The following is a 19,127-nucleotide window of genomic DNA, read 5'->3' on the forward strand; positions in this document are numbered from 1 at the left end:
ATCGCTAGCTTTCAGAGATCAGTAAAGGTTATAGTTTGTGTGTGTGTGTGTTTTGTTTTTTTTTTACCCCAAATGAACAGCACCAGCAAAGAATAGTTTAAATATGCAAGCACATCTTCCTGGCCCCCCCCCCCCCAACCCTGCGAAATAGAGAAACCTACGCTACAGCCCCCCTCTCGGGAGATGTGGAGAATGAGTGCCACCCCCCCTGTGAAAAACGCACAGCGGAAAATGAGAACGGTCCCCCACCGTGCTCCTCCCCGGCTACCTGTGTAAACTGCCAGCGGTGGCGAGGGTATGTGCTAGGGTTTGTTCCGCCGGCTGCTATGTCACAAAACTTCACCGGTGAAAGTGGTGCGTCAGGATTCCTGACCTAGTAAGGGCAAATGTCCGCTGAGGATATGGCGCCGACAGGCTCTTGCCCTTACTATGTCACATGGTGTACCGAAGTCATTGTTGTCTCCGTATAGCATAGTAAGGGCAAGGTTCACCAGCGCCATTTTAGTTGCTGGCATCTGACGGCCCTACTGAATGCGATGTGTCCCAGACCGTTCCTGTGGTGCCGGCGGAGAAGCACGTGTGTGATCGGAGTGCAGTGCGTGGGTGGGTGGAAGAGGGTACTTTAATTTAAAATCGGAGGGTGTGTGAAATGCGTGGCTTCGCAATGTAGCAGCCAGGAATTCGTGTTTTGGTGTGTTTTGGGATAGTGGGTGAAGTAAGTGACATTGGCAGGCGTGTGGGTGGGGGTGTGTGGTGTGATGAGTGTGGATTTCTGTGTGTTATGAGGGAGTGTGAATGAAAGACAATAGCCCTGTGTGGGGGTGGTGTTACGAGCGCGCGCGGGCACGGTCGTCGTAAGCGGGTGGTGAGCCCTTGACCCACGGCAGGACTCAAGGAGGAGCCCCAAGCCACACCGTGGGAGGTGAGCTGAGCAGGCATGGTGAGCCAGGCAGGCAGGAACAGAAGCAGGGAGTCCGACCCTCAGCCGGACCTGCATGCCCATGGTAGCCAACATGGGGAAGTTGACTAATGAACGGTCCTCCGACTGTTCCCGGCCCTTTCGGACCTGCCGCTGGGAACGGCAATGGGCAGCAGGCCGAACAGAGGCGAGGGCAGACAGAGTCCTTACACTGAGGACGTGAGACGGGGCTGAAGCAGACATCCAAGACAGGCTGAAGCAAGACGTTGGAGGCATCAGGGCAAGGGCTGAAGCGAGACATAGGAAAAGATCCAGGCGAGCAGGAACTCCGATGCTGGGATACTGACATCCGAAGCCCCTCAGCTGGCAGGAACAGAAGCTCAAGAGCCCGTGGGACGAATCCCTCCTGTTGGCCACTCCAGGGCCCAACAGGACAGAAGGCTCAGGAACCAGACGAGGACGTAGGTCAAGGCAGAGACACGAAGACATCAGGGCAAGGGCTGAAGCAAGACATTGTAGACAAGGCAGGACGGAAACATGGCACTGTCCAACAGGGCGCCCTACTCAGCCAACACAGCTAGACTGGTCACGGACCACCCCGTCCCAGACGCGCCCTACACAGCCCAGGAAGGCTGGTCGCGGACCACGCTGAGGAAAGGAGGGTGCAGGGAAACTCCAGGCGAACAGGAACTCCGATGCTGGGATACTGACATCCGAAGTCCTTACGGCTGGCAGGAACAGACATCTAGGCACGGTCAGAAACAGACATCGAGACAAGGTACCATCTAGACACAGCAGACCACGGATGATCAGAAGAGGCCACAGACAACTGTGTAACCCAATCCGAAGGCAAACAGGAACTAACAAGCAAGTCCTTATATACTGGAGGTTGTAGGCAACTCCCTGGGAGGAGTTAGACAGGACCGCCCCTTGCTCGCCCTATAACTGGGGAAGAGAGCTGCAGGCCAGCCCCTAGAGAAATGGGCGTGGCTGGAAGCAGGAAGTCCAAACACAGGCACGACGCCACAGGAACAGCTAGGCCTCTCAGGCCCTGGAGCAAGTCCCGGATGGAACACAGGCGAGGCCCTGGCTTCAAAGCGGCCTCTGGAGGAAGGTAAGATACCTCCTGTAGCGCAGCAACAGGGGGGATCGCAACAGGTGGGGTGTGGTCTGTGAGTGTGTGTGAAAGGTGTAAGAGGTTGCGCTTGCGCCGACGGCCACCAGATGTCGCTGTTTTGTGTAAGCAATTTTTAAACTTGTATTTACTGTCACAGGTGTGACCTATATGTAATGTAAGTGTATAAGATCCTTCCCGTATGGGAAGTGAATGTTGTGTGCAAATTTGAACGCATTCAGTTAAGCGGTTGGCGAGATTAGCGACGACGTACAAACTATTTAACATTTTTATTTATATAGATAACAGCATTATAATGGAAATTATACCTTCTAAAAAGTATAACTGGCATGAATAACAAACCTCATTTATCACTTCCATCAAGATTCCTGGCCCTTGCTATTTACTTAAAATGTTTCAGCTTTATACTCTTACTTTTCAGTTGAAGTCAGTTGACAAGTGTTTGCTTATTGTACCATCTGTTAAGTGTGCTCCCTTGTCCCTGGCACATTCCCGAGCATTATCAGTGCTAGGTCCTATCTTGTAGAACTCTCTTCCTGAGGCCATGTGCATGAGAGAAGATTTTACTATTGTTTATGTAAAAAGCTAAAGCAATGATGCTCCAAGAAGTTTTTACTTGTTAGGTATTATTGAAGCCTTGTACTTAGTAGTTTTGTAGAATGTTCATGTATTGATGTTTGTGTCCTTTATTATTTATTTATTTATTTATTTAAAATATTTTCTATACTGTCGTTAAGTTTTATACCATCACAACGGTTTACATGCAGGCACATAAATTAAAGTAGGTGAATGTGTATGGTAGTACATTCTAACAAGTGCCAAAAAGGTTCGGTTACATCATGTCATAAAAAAATCTTATTTGTTGAGTGAGGTAGGTCTTGACCATGTATACATGCAGGTTTCTTAATTACAGGTATAATTCTCATGTTCTGTGTATTTCTATTAAGTTAGCTGTGAGATAAACTAATAAACTATTACAATGTACATTTTGAGAACAGTGTTGTGTGCTGGTGAACTTCTGCCTATTCCTGTATATTTTCTATTCTCTGTTCTCTTTGTAAAAGGCTTGTTTAAAAAGCCAGGTTTTAAAACTTTTTTTTTAAGGTTTTGAGGTCTCTTTATAATCTGATCTCTAGTGTCATTGTGTTCCACAGTATAGGACCTGCTAAGGATAAAGCCCTTTCTCTAACTTGGGTTAGTCTTGCTGTCCTGACTGAAGGAATGGTTAGGAGTGCTTTGTTAGCTGATCTAAGGTTTCTGTGTGGTACATGTACCCGAAGTGCTGTGTTCAGCCAGTCTGCCTTTTCATCATGTATTAATTTATGAATTGTACATATTATTATTATTATTATTTCTTTTTATTTTTATTTGATTTTATGTATTGTACATATTATTATTATTATTATTTCTTTTTCTTTTTATTTGATTTTATTTGTGAAATTTATGATTTTGATTTTTGTTGCTGTATTGTAATCTGCCTAGAAGAGCTGGCTTTGTTAGGTGGAAAATAAGCATTTTAAAGTAAATAAATAAGAGAGAGGCAGAGCAGGAGAAGCAGGCTGGGTAACAAGCAGTAAAAGTGGCAATTGGCAACAACATAGTATGGCGTTGAGGGCACCAAGGGCCTTATTTTCCAACCCAATAGCGCCACCTTTCACGGTGGCACTATTGAGTGCGAAACCAGCAACGATCACACGGCGGCGGTGCGATCGCTGCCGGCTAGTGCAGGACTGCCCCCCCCCCACCCCGTTTCGACCCCCTGCCCCCCATTAGCGCAATTTTCTAAAGTATCGCAAGCCTGCGATACTTTAGAAAATGAGGCCCCAAGTGTGGCTATTAGTTCACTGTAGCAGTGAACTCAGTCTTTCTTTCTTTCTCATGGAAATTCAGGGACACCAGGCAAAGGGAGATTTATTTAAATGAAGCACAAAAAAACAAGACATCCACTCTGCCATAGTTTACAAAAATAGAAAACACACATGGAGAGAGACCAATACAAAGAAATATTATTCACAACAATGCACACACATTTTAAGAAAAAAAGTTTTGTTTCAACTGTGTGTGCATTGTTATGAGTAATATTACTTTGAATTGGTTTCTTTCCTCTTGTTTTTATTTATTTAAATGAATACCAACCTTTCCACAAACTGTTGCAGCTGTGAACGATATAAACTCATGATGTTCCTTGCCATTAAGAATACTCATTCATTAGGCAGATTAGTTGGTGGGTAGAAAAGGAAATGCTGGGCCACCTTCCCTAGAACTGACCAGACCACGGCTTTATGTACCTAGTATGCCACTGGGTCTGTGACCATGTCCCCAATAGGATCTGTGAGGAAGCATCTTACTGAAATTAGTTCAGGTATCTCTTGTGCTAGGTGAATGCTTATCTCTGCTGTCAACTGCTATAGCTGTAGTTTGTATCTGGAGATGCCAAGTGGGGAGGAGGGAGATACAATTTAAGATGAAGGTGAAAGTAGTAGCTGATAAGATGCTGTTCATGCTAACAGTATTATATTGGGTGCCCAATTTTTTCTCTACTGTGCCACCACTGCTCATCTGCCTCCAGCACTACCATTTCTGCAGATTAGACACCAGAATCTCTTTCCCCTAGATATTTAGACCAAAGGGCAATACTCCCTTTCTCCCGTGGATCACACAGCATGGCTAATATGTAAGGATCCAGATGTTGAGGTGTTTGATCATATTTTCCAATTGCAGCTGTAAAGAGTCCACAAGCAGAAACATCTCTGATTTCAGTTCCTGTTTCTGCCAGAAAACACCCTGCATCTCCAGGATATTGAAAATAGGTATGGGTCTTTGTGAATTTGGATCTTACATGACATCTTTGAAGGACCTCAGAACTTGTAGTATCTGAGTTATATGTAACCAATCCTGACACTTCAGAATTGATCCATACCTTTCTCGGTTTCCAGAAACAACTCATGAAGAGCTGTCTGTTGCTCCATTATCAGTATCAGATAAGTAGAATTCCACTGCTTTCTGCTTCTCACAGAGCTGCTGACCACCCCTCACGTTCAATGCCCCACTATTTTCCTGTGCATCTCTATCAATTCCTTCAATACTAAGCTTTCACATTCCTTGTCCCCAATCCCAGAGCATCCTTCATTGTCAGGAGTGCAAGTGTGCAAAAAATCAAATCCCTTCATAGCCCCCCATATTTCACTGCCCTTCTCATGTCATAATAAAACAACTAAACATCCAATGAAGCCCAAGTCCTACTTCCCCAAAAAAACAAAAAAAGGTATAGCCAAACTTTTGCTTTGAAGCTTGCACAGAATATTAAAGATCACATTATGCATTCAGCCTTTGAATCACAGCCCTATAGGTTAATCAGGAGAGCAGTGAGTCATTCTGGCTGACTAACTGAACTTAGACTGTTCGTATTTTCCAACCCACCCACCCCTAGCTCATCCTTTAATGTATAGACAGATGCCACTTTAAAAACAAAACAAAAAAAAAAACCTTATTGAGAGTTTGATCATTCCCCTGTGGGCCACTACTAGACATATAGGGGCAGATTTTCAAAGGGGTACGCACATAAGATACACATGTACCCCCCGAAAACCTGCCCCAAGCTCCCCCTGCATGCACCGAGCCTATGTTGCATAGGCTGCCGGCGCGCGCAAAGCCCCGGGACGCATGTCAGTCCCGGGGCTTTCCTGGGGGGGGGGCGTATCGGGGGCTTATCGCGCCCAGTGCGTCATCGGGGGTGTTCAGGGGGCAGGGCTGCGGCCGTGGTTCCAGCCCAGTGGCGTTCTGGGGCATGGCCACAGCCTCCGGACCAGCCCCCAGACCGGAACATGGCACACTGGCAGCCGGCCCGTCGCAAGCAAGTTACGCCTGCCTTGGGCAGGCTTAACTTTTGCAATAAAGGTAGGGGGGGAGAATTAGTTAGGGCTGGGGGGCGGTTTAGTTAGGGGAAGGAAAGGGAAGGTGGGGGGCGCCGGAAAGAAAGTTCCCTCCAAGGCCGCTCCGATTTCGGAGTGGCCTTGGACGAAACGGAGGCAGGCTCCGCGGCTCGGCATGCGCAGGCTGCCGATTTTGCGCAGCCTTGCATGCGCCGACCCCGGATTTTAAAAGATATGTGTGGCTACGCATGTATCCATTAAAATCCAGCGTACTCTTGTTTGCGCTGGGTGCACAAACAAAAGTATGCGCTCGCGTACTTTTTAAAAATCTGCCCCATAGTGAATTCACTAATACATTTAAAGAGATAGATGCCTTTAGTCTTTTTCAATTCCTTTATTGAAGTGGAGACGTAAAAGAATGATATAGCCCGATGCAAAAGCAAATGAGACTCAAATATAGATTTAATTAATAACCAATTTATTTGCTTTTGTATCAGGAGTATTAATGATATTTGCTGCATTATATGACCAGTGTAATTGTTGAATACAGGAGCGATTAGATACATCGTATTCACAAGAATATGATTGACTGAACGAACGATAAGGTTAGTCTTTGTTGTGTCCCGCAGCCGTGGCAGGCCAAGACCGCGGTCCCCTACCTTGGCCGCGGCAGCCTCCGGGGAAACCCCTGACTGGGTGCGCGGTGCCTCGGCGCGGGTCCCCGGCCTGACCATCGCGGAGAGAGCCGTCCCTGCTCTGCCCTGCGCCGTTCTGCAGTCATTTCCTCCGCAGAGGAAATCAAAGATGGCCACCACCATCTTAGGCGCGAGGTCGCGCCCCCTTCACCTATTTAAAGGGACCTGATCCCTTTAACAACCTCACCTGTCCTGGATCAGCCTGAGCAGAGGAAGTATTTAAGGGAGCTTTCTCTGCTCATTCTCTGACTTGGCAACATCCTCCAGTGTTGTCTTGTCTGCTTACCTCGGTGAGTTCTTGAGCTTGGATCCCTGTTCCTGTTTCGGCTTGCTCTTCCCGGTTCCTGACTTTGGATTGGCTTCGGTACTTCTCTGGTGTGTGACTCGGATTGGATAGCAGTTTTCTCTGGTGGGACCTCGGACTGGCAAGCGTTGATCCCTCGGTGTGTGACCTCGGCCTGGTAAGCGACGACTCTCTGGCACCTGATCTTGGACCCATCCTGGACTCCGTCTCCAAGGGCCGCCTAAGTCCCAGCGGTCTGGGTCCCTATGGGCTCCTCCTGGGGGACTGCAGACTTCCAGGGTGAAGCTCCAGTCAGCCCTTGCACCGATACTGCGACTCCTCAGGGTCCACCTAAGTCCCAGCGGTCTGGGTTCCTACGGGCTCCTCCTGGGAGGCCCGCAGACTTCCAGGGGTGAAGATTCAGCTCCTCTTCTAGGCTCTTCATCTGTCTGCAGTCGTCTCTGCCTCCAGAGCCGAGGGTCAACTGCGCTCCTCTTCTGTTCTACCTCGCCACCTGACGAGAGAACCTACAGGACCTCCGCAAGGTATTCCATCCTCTCATCAGCCCAAGGGTCCACACGCCTGAGCTTAACAGTCTTTATATATACACACAACTTAATTGATTTGTATACACAGTTTTTATTACAATATATATTGGGTTTATATTGATATCATCACAATATTGATTTTTTAATTTTAATTTTTTGTTTGCACACACTTTCACAGATCTAATATTGTTGCGAATCAGACAGACACAAACACAATTAATAAACAAGTACACGACTTGTTCCAAAATCAAGTCCATGATTATACATTTAAGGTAATAGAGCCTTTCAGTATATTGTAACTTGTATTTTTGTACAAAACTGATATTGTTTTATTAATTTAATACAATATATTTCTATCAACTGTGAAGATTTTTCAAGATTTTTTAAGATTGTTTTATTCCATATGTCACCATTTCAGAATATTGTCAGAAAAGTTTTTATACACATTTTTAATTTTTGTATTTATTAATTTCTCAACTTTGTATTTATTGTTTTTAAAATTTTATTTATTGTAACAATGCTTTATATGATTTGATATTTTAGCCCTTGAGGCAGCCGTCATAAACGGCGAAACTCGGCCAGAGTCGGGCTATATCATTCTTTTACGTCTCCACTTCAATAAAGGAATTGAAAAAAACTAAAGGCATCTATCTCTTTTGTATTTCCTAATGGCTTTCATAGATCGCCTACCTTTGTGCTTTTTGGGACCTAATACATTTAAAGGACATTAACAAGACACATTCCTACTTCCAAAGCAACCTAAAACTTAAGTAGGAACTGAACAAATTTGAGATGAAGGCAGCAGTCCAGCAGCAAGAGGGGGGCTTCCCAATCTTTTGCAATGAGTGTCACATGTATGATTCTTTAACCGCCAGTGAGAAATTGTACATGTGCATGCGATGCAAAGAGCTCCTGGCTCTCAGAGAATGAGTCCAATCTCTGGAGGCCAGAGTGGCAGACCTGGAGGAGCTGAGGCAGACAGAGAGGTATATACATGAGACCTTCAGGGACATTGTAGCCAAGTCCCAACTTCAGACTGGCAGCCCTGGTGCTGCCTTGGAGGAAGAAGATCTCATGATTGGAGAGCATCAAACTGGTGCAGCAGGAAAGGATCCTGTAGCAAGGACCTGCTCTCCAGGTGATGCATTGACCTTTCGCTCTGAGGATATCACCCCAAGGCCTATTGCCCAGGAGGGAAGGGATGGTCAGCCATCATAGTTGGTGATTCAATTATTAGGAATGTAGACAGCTGGGTGGCTGGTGGGCATGAGGATCGCCTGGTAACATGCCAACCTGGTGCGAAGGTGGCTCACCTCACGCGTCACCTAGATAGGATTTTAGACAGTGCTGGGGAGGAGCCAGCTGCCATCATACATGTGGGCACCAACGACATAGGAAAATGTGGGAGGCAGGTTCTGGAAGCCAAATTTAGGCTCTTAGGTAGAAAGCTTAAATCCAGAACCTCCAGGGTAGCATTCTCTGAAATGCTCCCTGTTCCACGCGCAGGTCACCAGAGGCAGGCAGAGCTCCGGAGTCTCAATGCGTGGATGAGACGATGGTGCAAGGAAGAGGGATTCAGTTTTTTTTAGGAACTGGGGAACCTTTTGGGGAAGGAGGAGTCTCTTTCGAAGGGATGGGCTCTATCTTAACTAGGATGGAACCAGACTGCTAGTGCTAAGCTTTAAAAAGGAGATAGAGCAGCTTTTAAACTAGAACAAAGGGGAAAGCCGACAGTCGCTCAGCAGCGCATGGTTCGGAGAGAGGTATCTTCATAGGATACTAATGATGCATTAGAGTTAGGGCATCCCAATAGTGAGGTTCCAATAATAAGAAAAGTAGTCCAAGTGCCTGTAACTAAAAACTCACCTGAGCTAAAAAAAATTCTAACTTATCCCTATCAATTAAAAAGCAGAATGAAAATACAAACAAAAAACAAACTGAACTGTTTGTATGCTAATGCCAGAAGTCTAAGAAGTAAGATGGGAGAATTAGAATGTATAGCAGTGAATGATGACATAGAGTTAATTGGCATCTCAGAGACATGGTGGAAGGAGAACAACCAATGGGTCAGTGCTATACCGAGGTACAAATTATATCGCAATGACAGAGAGGAGCACCCTGGAGGCGGTGTGGCGCTTTATGTCTGGGATGGCATAGAGTCCAACAGAATAAACAACCTGCATGAGACTAAATGCACAATTGAATCTTTATGGGTAGAAATCCCTTGTGTGTCAGGAAGACTATAGTGATAGGAGTATACTACCATCCACCTGGTCAAGATGGTGAGACTGACAGTGAAATGCTAAGAGAAATTAGGGAAGCTAACCAAATTGGTAGTGCGGTAATAATAGGAGACTTCAATTACCCCAGTATTGACTGGGTAAATGTATCATCGGTACATACTAGAGATATAAAGTTCCTGGACAGAATAAATGACATTTCAATGGTTGGTTCAGGAACCGACAAGAGAGGGAGCAATTTTAGATCTAATTCTCAGTGGAGCACAGGATTTGGTGAGAGAGTTAACAGTGGTGGGGCCGCTTGGCAATAGTGATCATAATATGATCAAATTTGAATTAATGAATGGAAGGGGGACAGTAAGCAAATCCACGACTCTCGTGCTAAACTTTCAAAAGGGAAATTTTGATAAAATGAGAAAAATTGTTAGAAAATAATTGAAAGGAGCAGCTACAAAGGTAAAAAGTGTGCAACAGGCGGAGTCATTGTTAAAAAATACCATCCTAGAAGCACAGTCCAGATGTATTCCACACATTAAGAACATAAGAACATAGGAACATGCCATGCTGGGTCAGACCAAGGGTCCATCAAGCCCAGCATCCTGTTTCCAACAGTGGGCAATCCAGGCCATAAGGACCTGGCAAGTACCCAAAGACTAAGGCTATTCCATGTTACTGTTGCTAGTAATAGCAGTGGCTATTTTCTAAGTCAATTTAATTAATAGCAGGTAATGGACTTCTCCTCCAAGAACTTATCCAATCCTTTTTTAAACACAGCTATACTAAATGCACTAACCATATCCTCTGGCAACAAATTTGAGTTTAATTGTGCGTTGAGTGAAAAAGAACTTTCTCCGATTAGTTTTAAACATGCCACATGCTAACTTCATGGAGTGCCCCCTAACTTTTATATTATCTGAAAGAGTAAATAACCGATTCACATCTACCTATTCTAGAACTCTCATAATTTTAAACACCTCTATCATATCCCCCTCAGCCGTCTCTTCTCCAAGCTGAAAAGTCTAAACCTCTTTAATCTTTCCTTATAGGGGAGCTGTTCCATTCCCTTTATCATTTTGGTCACCCTTCTCTGTACCTTCTCCATTGCAATTATATCTTTTTTGAGATGCGGCGACCAGAATTGTACACAGTATTCAAGGTGAGGTCTCACTATGGAGCGATATAGAAGCATTATGACATTTTCCGTTTTATTCACCATTCCCTTTCTAATAATTCCCAACATTCTGTTTGCTTTTTTGACTGCCACAGCACACTGAACTGACGATTTCAATGTGTTATCCACTATGACGCCTAGAAAGACATGGTTTAATGGAACAAAGTCAGCCATTAATCAGACGTCAAGCAGAGGTAGCTGAGGGATGAGCATCTAAATACGAACATAGGTGCACAGGATCAAAAAAAATATGTTTGGCTCCCAAGTGAATAATAAGACATTGACAAGGAAATCGTAAGGTAAATTAAATTTAGCACCTAGAGCCAAAACTTCAGATCGCATAAGAAGAAGTTTTTTTCCGACGTTCCTGATGTTACGATCCCGGTCACTAGGCTAGTGACCGGGAGCCTACCTCTCAACCCGCGCTGCAAACCGCCGGGTTCGGGGCCCTCCACGCGGCTTGGCAGCGGCGTCTCCACGAGGGAGACGTCGCCGGAGACTCCTCCCCTCGGCAAGGGAACGCGCGCGCGCGAAGGGCAGCGTTTTGTACTGTCAGCACCCGGATGTGCTGACACGCCCCCCTTGACGTCAGACGCCGACCGGGGGATTTAAACCAGGCTCTTTCTTCGCCAAAGTGCCTTGCAATGAGGTTCCTTCTTCTGAAGTGCTAGTTGCCGTGGTTCCTGTTCCCCACTGTTTGCCTGCCTGATTCCTGGATTCCTGCTTGTCTTCAGCCTGCTTGACTCCGGTCCGTGACTCCAATTCCTGCTTGACTTCAGCCTGCCTTGACTCCGGTCTGTGACTTCGATTCCTGCTTGTCTTCAGCCTGCCTTGACTCCGGTCCGTGACTCCGATTCCTGCTTGACTTCAGCCTGCCTTGACTCCGGTCTGTGACTTCGATTCCTGCTTGTCTTCAGCCTGCCTTGACTCCGGTCCGTGACTCCGATTCCTGCTTGTCTCCAGCCTGCCTTGACTCCGGTCCGTGACTCCGATTCCTGCTTGTCTTCAGCCTGCCTAGACTCCGGTTCGTATTCCACTCCTGGGTTTCTCCGTCCTCGCCTAAGTCCCAGGGTCCGGGTCCCTACGGGCTCCTCCCGGGGGGACCTCGGGCTTCCAGGGCGAAGACTCCTAAGTCCTAGCGACCCGGGCTCCCACAGCTCCTCTGGAGGAGCCACGGGTTTCCAGGTGAAGCTCCATTTGCCCAGTGGGAGTTCTGCCTCCCGACTGTCCCCTCGGGTCAGTCGGCCTAAGGATCCACTTCCGGATTTCGCCCTTCATAACACCTGAATAGATCTAGTAATATCAGGAAAAACCCATAATCGTTGTCCAAAAAAGGGGACTGACGATATCGGAAGAAAAATCTTAAAACCAAATCACGATCTTGTAAAAGGCAAAAGAAAGAAAAAGAGTTCCATGTCTAGAAATCTCGACGTCCATGTTGCGGTCCCGGTCGCTGGGCTAGCGACCGGGTCCTTACCTTGCCTCCGGTGCCCCCATGCCCGCCGCGATTCGTCGCTCCAGGGTCCTTCCCGACCGCGTGGCAGCGGCTCTCTCCACGTGGAGACGCCGCTGAGACCCGTGCCTGACTCCTCCCCTCGCCGGGGAACGCGCACGCGCGAGGAGGCGCTATTTGAAGGTCCAACACCCAGAAGTGCTGAACTGCCCCGTTTCTGACGTCAGATGCCGGCTCCCTATTTAAACCAGCGTCTGTCATGCTTACTTTGCCTTTGCAACGAGGTCGCTCTCCGAGTACTTAGTTGCTTCCAGCTCTGGTTCCTGCTTGTTCCAGCCGTGCCTTGCTTCCAGCTCTGGTTCCTGCTTGTTCCAGCCGTGCCTTGCTTCCAGCCCTGGTTCCTGCTTGTTCCAGCCGTGCCTTGCTTCCAGCTCTGGTTCCTGCTTGTTCCAGCCGTGCCTTGCTTCCAGCTCTGGTTCCTGCTTGTTCCAGCCGTGCCTTGCTACCAGCTCCGGTTCCCGCTTGCTCCAGCTGTGCCTTGCTTCCAGCTCAGGTTCCAGCTTGGCCCAGCCGTGCTCCGCCTCCAGCTTCGGTTCCGGCAAGCACACCTGAAGCCAGCCACGACCCTTGGTCTTCTTCACGATTCTCCTGCCTTCAGCCAGCCACGACCTTCGGACTTCTTCACGATTCTCCTGTCTTCAGCCAGCCACGACCTTCGGACTTCTTCACGCTTCTCCTGTCTTCAGCCAGCCACGACCCTCAGACTTCACCGGATCTCCTAAGTCCCAGCGACCCGGACCCCTACGGGCTTCTCCTGGGGGGTCTCGGGTTTCCAGGGTGAAGTCTTCGCCAGTTCGCTCCAGCTTAACTCCACCTCCCAGCTCATTACCATCTACTGGGGCCTGCCCCCAATCAGCCGGCCCAAGGGTCCACTTATTGACTCAGTTCATAACAGTCCATGGAAGATTTCAGGAATTGGGACAAATCCAGGTCTGGCTCACGAATAGACTCAGATGCATTTGAATCCAAAGATTTTGTCATATAAACCTTGGCAAAAGTAGGCATTACATCAATGGGAATTTTAAGAACCTCAGTAATATATTATTCTATAATTATTTTATAGAGTGCGCTATATGTGATCCATGGCACCTCCAGTACTTTACTTGTTAAGCTTATAGTGTTAAACCTCTGTCATCTGCTCTCTCAGTTTCCCATAACACCTTGTTTTTTGTAACTTTTTCTTCTCATTATTGTTAATGTTATAATACCCCTGTTCCTTGTAAACCGATATGATATGATATGTTTCATGAATGTTGGTATATAAAAGAGGTAAATAAATAAATAAATAAATAAATAAAAAATTTTAACATATCGGTAGGTGAAATTAGATTAGACTGAAGAAAATTCAAAATCTGCAAAATTAAATAGCGGATAGAATTTTCAATATTTTCCAATTTCCTGGAATTAGAGAAATCTGATTTAACCAGCATATCTTGAACTTGCTGTAGAAAAGAAACTTGCTGTTCCAAAGTAGAAATTTTCTGAGAATGAGAAACAGATTCAGCTTCAAGAACTTGAACTCGGCCAGCAAAAGTAGAAGTAATAGGTTTCTCCAGGACCATGAGAGCAGACCAAAGTGAATCCATAGTAATAACTGAAGGTCTATGAAGTGCAGGATAAAACAAAAGAAGCTCCATACCTCGGCCATCTTGCACAGCATCCTGTTCTCCCAGATTTTGAATACTGTGCCATGTGGGAGAAGAAACTGCCAAGGTTCCAGGCTGCAGTTTTGTTCCAAAAATGTCACTTTTGCTTTTTCAGAAAGAACAAAAAAATATTTTTAAATGGAATACCATGGCACCATGAGGTTTGAGGTGTCTGTGTTTTCTTGAGGTATTGAATAATTAATGTGTAATTTGGAAGGTATTTTTTTGTCTTTATACAACTGCTGATCAGTTAAAGCTCTATTAAACCAGGAAAGGCTCATGAGGATCAGGACTTGGATTTAAGAACATTTAAATTGGATGCCCGGTGGTGGAACTGTGCATTTCGAGTGGTGCGTTGAATTGAGGTGTTACATAAAATGGAAGACTGAATTTTTGTTGTGTTGGAGAAATCATGAGTTTCATCCTGTGTGTGAGGGAGTCCATAAGAAACTCCAAGCCACCTTAAAGGTCTGGCCACAGGTATCTGGCTTGGTCCTCCTTAAGGATAAGCACCGCAAGGGATTCTGGTCCAGGGAGTTTTCTTTGGCCTGGATTAAGTTGGCAGGGCCTAGGGAGCATAGAGAGGTCTGGGTAAGCAGAGAGACAGAGCTACCGTCTGTAAAGACCTCCCATATCAAAGAACTGTGCCATACCTGAAGTAAGGTGAGATGTATTGTTTATAATACTCCGGAAGTGAAGATGTGCTGCCACATTTTGTGTTGAAGTAGTTTTCATTGTAAATAAAGTGCACTTGAGCAACAGCCAGAGTCTACCTCTTGTTTCCTCAAGCTGTTTACCACTCGAGCCACCACACTGTGGTAAAAAGTTCCTTTTTTAAAATGTTCCTTTTTTGTTTTTCTGGGAAAGAATCAAGATGTTTCAATGGGGGAGGGGGGCGCTCTTGAGCAGCAACCAAGATGGCCGCCTAACTTAAGAGCTCTGCCAACGTCGCTCATTATTACTGGGAAGTTGGAACCAGCAGATTCACTTGGTTATAACTTTTTGGCATTCTTAAAGATGTCTTCTACCAAATCGGGAAAAATTGAGGCAGCTTTTGCGTTGGCAACCGGCTCAAAATGAGTGAAGCAAGATCCGCCTTCTTCAGACAAAGCTGCAACACCAAAAAACATTGCGTCAGCAGATTTAGTTCTGCTAGAACTCAAGCAACTTAAGGACATGCTGCAACTTAATATTGACGCACCCACGGCAATCCGGGGCAAATTACACACGGTGACACAGCAGTTGGCTGTGTTTCAGGTATGTTTGGATGATGTTGAAGCACAGGCTTCTTCCTTATTGATTTCTACAGCGACCATACCTCGTATATCCACCGAGATGGAATAGTTGCACCAGGATATTGAAGATTTGTCTAATAGGAACCGCCGGAATAATATCCGATTGCTGGGAGTTCCTGAGGGCGCAGAAGGTACGGACGCTGTTGCCTTTATTTCCAATTTCATCCCATCCTTCTTTAAAATTAAATTTGACCAGCCTTTTGAAGTTGAGCGGGCCCACAGGATCCCTGCTAGACCGCTACGAGATGCCCAACACCCGCGACCCATTATTTTCAAAGTGTTACGCTACCCCCAAGTCCTTCTCATTTTGGCGGCTGCCAAGAATCAGGCTCCCTCTCAATATCAAGGAAACAATCTTATTTTGGTCCCAGATTTTGCCAAAGCTACAGCGACAAGGCGTAAACAATTTCTTGCCTTGCGCCCGCAGCTGCGCTCTCTCGGGGCCCAATACGGCCTCCTATATCCAGCACAGGTGAAGGTCACCTTCATAATCGCACACAGATTTTTCAACAGCCAGCGGCCCTGGAAGAATTCCTACAGTCCCAGTCTACCTCAGAACTGATTACTTGAAATTTTAAATATAGATCTCACTGAGATTTGCTACTCTTCTTAGATACGTTAAATGGAGGTTTGCACCTCTCTCTTTTTCTCTTTTGATGTCAAATCTGTTTTTGGGGAATGCCCCTTCATTCTGCAATGGTTCCCAGTTCATTATGTCTGGCTATAGATTTTATATTATAAGCGACCTGGCTGGAGTGCTAGGTTAGTTGTGACCTCTGGCTTGTCAAGAGGCTCATTTTGTTAAGCATAGCCTAATGGCTTTTTTGATCTTTTTCACGATGCTATTTTTTCGCTGTTTTTTCCTCTTTGCTTTTTCTTTTTTTTCTTATCTGGACTGTGACATGCATATGTTTTGGATTTATTTCTTTATTGAACCTTACCTTGCTGCAGCTGTTATTAGCAATACCTACAAGCCATATCACCCATTACGACTATATCTCCACGTCTCATGGCGACTGCAATTACTCATATTACCTTTATTTCTCTAAACGTCAATGGTTTTTCACACCAGATCAAACGAAGGAAGATTTTGACCTATTTACAATCTCTACATACGGACATTGCATTCCTTCAAGAGACTCATCTCTCTCCAACTGAGTCCCTTAAGCTGAAGCAACAATGCGTTGGCTCAGTCCTCTTTAGCCCAGCGGTTCATAAAAAAAAGAGGGGTAGCAATTCTTCTTCATAAAAGACTGGATGCCGAAATTCTTCATCAAGCAGCGGATACTGACAGTAGGTGGATATTGGCTCAAATCCGAATTGCTAACCACTCCTATTCCCTTCTTAACATATATGCTCCCAATATGGACACTCCTGAATTTTTTCACTCTGTGTTTGCTAATCTACTGACTTTGGAAGACCATCCCATTATTGCAGGTGGAGATTTCAATCAGCCCCTGGATCCTTTTCTAGATAAAACAATTACCTTATGCCCTCATATATCCAAGGCATGTAAAGCTATTCAACATCTCAAGAAATCCTTTGGTCTTGCTGATCCGTGGAGATTACTTCATCCCACCACCAAGGACTACACTTTTTACTCGTTCCCACACTCCTCCTACTCACGTATTGACTTTTTTCTTATCTCCAGTTCCCTGGTATCGTCCATCAAGTCAGCGTCTATCCTTCCTATCCTGATATCAGATCATGCTGCAGTGGAACTGTCTATTCGCCTGCTCTCTCCCCTCCAGATTGATCATAATTGGCGTTTTATTTCTTCATTATTATCTGATCCCTCCTTTACTGAAACCATCCAACCCAAGATATTGGAATTCTTTAAGTTCAATTCCTCGCCAGAGGTTTCTTCCTCCACCCTATAGAATGCCTTCAAAGCCACAATCCGGGGAGAAATCATCAGTTTCACTATCAAATCCAAGAAGATCCAGGCAGCTACTCTTTCTTGTTTACAGCGGACGAAAGAGATATTAGAACAACAGCATATTGCGTCTCCCACTCCTGCATCTCTCACGTCGCTCTTAAAGGCACGATACCAATATAATCAACACCTGAGCGCTCAGGTTCATCTTGGCCTTCATCATTCCAAAGCATTATATTATGCGGAAAATAACAAATGTGGACATATGCTTGCTAGAGATGTGAATCGGAACCGGAATCGGTTTGGATTCCGGTTCCGATTCACATGTGGGAGGTTTTTCATCGGGCCCGATTGTGGTTTTGTTTATTGGCTGCGCCCGAGCCGATAAACAAAAAACCCACCCGACCCTTTAAAACTAATCCCTTTGCTTCCTCCACCCTCCTGACCCCCCCCCCCCCAAAACATTTTACAGGTACCTGGTGGTCCAGTGGGGGTCCCGGGAGCGATCTCCCGCTCTCGGGCCGTCGGCTGCCACTAATAAAAATGGTGCCGATGGCCTTTGCCCTTACATGTGACAGGGTATCCGTGCCATTGGCCGGCCCCTGTCACATGGAGGGAGCACTGGATGGCTGATACCATCTTTAAAAATGGCGTGGGCCATCCAGTGCTCCTAGCATGTGACAGGGGCCGGCCAATGGCATGGATACCCTGTCACATGGTAAGGGCAAAGGGCCATTGGCGCCATTTTGATTAGTGGCAGCCGACGGCCCGGGAGCGGGAGATCGCTCCTGGGACCCTCACTGGACCACCAGGTACCTGTAAAATATTTTTGGGGGGTTCGGGAGGGTGGGTGAAGCAAAGGGATTAATTTTAAAGGGTCGGGGTGGGTTTAGGGTTATTTTTGTGTGCCGTTTTTCCCGCCCTCCCCCAAAACAATAAGAGAACCCCCACGAACAATATCGTGGGGTTTTCCTATCATTTCAGGGGAGCCCCCGATTTCAGACGATTTTGAAAATATTGACGATATTTTCAATCATCCGAAGCCCGATTCACATCCCTAATGCTTGCTGCATATCTTAAAAAACGCCAGGAAAAGAAATGAATTACCAAGGTTCTATCACCACAAAACCTGCCTTTAACTTCTGATACTGACATTCTCTCTGCATTTTGCTCCTTTTATGAAACATTGTATCAATCAGAAGCAGATATTACCAATCATCGGATTGGATTCAGCAGTTCCTAGCGTCATTAATTCACCCTTCTCTTATGGAAAGTCAAGCTCTCACTCTTGATGCGCCCATCACCCGCCCAGAAATCGCCTCGGTGATCTCGTCCTTATCCCGTGGAAAAGCACCTGGTCCTGATGGCTTCAACTCAGACTTTTATCATGCCTTCAAAGCTGATTTAACACCTCGACTCCATGATTATTTTTCATCTTTCACACTCTACTGGGCTGTCTAGTTTTACTGAAGCCTGTATTGTGGTCCTTCCAAAGCCAGGCAGAGACCCTACCCTTATCTCTAATTACAGGCCAATCTCCCTTCTTAACACAGACTACAAAATTTTCACTAAAATATTTGCCACTAGGCTCTCCCATGTGTTTTGCTCTCTTATTCAACCCGACCAATCTGGCTTTATTAAAGGCAGGCTTATATCTAACAATACTTGTTTATTTTTGCATGCTCTACACCATGCTTCATCCCTCACACTCCCCACTGTGGCCGTATCTCTCGATGCTGAAAAGGCCTTTGATCGGGTTGAGTGGCCCTTTCTTTTAGCTACACTTAAATGGTTTGGTGTTGGACCCACGTTCCTCTCTTGGATTCAATGTCTCTATTCTTCTCCCTCTGCCTTTCTTTATATAAATAATCGCACCTCTTCCCCCTTTAAGCTACACCGAGGCACGCGTCAAGGCTGTCCTCTATCTCCCCTTC

Source organism: Rhinatrema bivittatum, chromosome 10 (assembly GCF_901001135.1).
Source record: "Rhinatrema bivittatum chromosome 10, aRhiBiv1.1, whole genome shotgun sequence".
Classification (NCBI taxonomy): domain Eukaryota; kingdom Metazoa; phylum Chordata; class Amphibia; order Gymnophiona; family Rhinatrematidae; genus Rhinatrema; species Rhinatrema bivittatum.